At 40.6% G+C, this 651-nt stretch overlaps 1 non-coding gene across 1 annotated transcript; it reads left to right on the top strand.

Annotated features, from left to right (window-relative positions):
- Positions 1-301: 301 nt before the first annotated feature.
- On the top strand, positions 302-420 carry LOC131934016 (5S ribosomal RNA). Its single transcript, XR_009385391.1, has one exon. It is a non-coding gene; the product is annotated as a 5S ribosomal RNA (ribosomal RNA).
- The last annotated feature ends 231 nt before the right edge of the window (positions 421-651 follow it).

Genomic DNA, 651 nt, shown 5'->3' with positions numbered 1-651 from the left:
TGGGGAAAATGTATTTATTTTGTATTTTACAACGCGCGATGCTCGAAAATTAGTAGCTCAGGGAAGTCTACCGGTGGTTACCGCCTCAGGTTAAAAATAGCGACCAATGGCTGTAGAGGGAAAAAAAGGCACATAGTATTCGATATTAAAACAATGTTTCGCTTTTGTGGCGATTTAGGGCGTTTTTTATTATTGAAATAATATGAGGAAAGCAGTGAAATCATTATTGTAGCCAGAAAAGGACGAATAACTGCTGATTTCGTTTGAGTATATTTATAAGCCCCAATTTTCTCACACCGATGTCTACGGCCATACCACGTTGAAAATACCGGTTCTCGTCCGATCACCGCAGTCAAGCAACGTCGGGCGTGGTTAGTACTTAGATGGGTGACCGCTTGGGAACACCACGTGTTGTAGACTTTTTTTCATCTTTTGTCTTTTGTTTTTACCCCACTGGACACCTATTCTTACCACCTGTACTCTTTCCTAAGTTCACCACATACCTGTGAACACTTTTGTAATATCGAAATATTTTTTGTTTGTTTCTTTTGTGCCTTCACGGTAGGCTACCTCGACCCTCCCCACCCATGGAAACAAACCCCTTAAAAACCAAAGGAAAGATGACCACTCTGCCCAAATTAAATAAATAAA

Source organism: Physella acuta, unplaced genomic scaffold (genome assembly GCF_028476545.2).
Source record: "Physella acuta isolate Inbredline_101_S28 unplaced genomic scaffold, ASM2847654v3 ptg002708l, whole genome shotgun sequence".
NCBI classification, from domain to species: Eukaryota; Metazoa; Mollusca; class Gastropoda; family Physidae; genus Physella; species Physella acuta.
The sequence above is the reverse complement of the archived record's forward strand: the minus strand, read 5'-3'. Positions and strand labels throughout refer to the sequence as shown.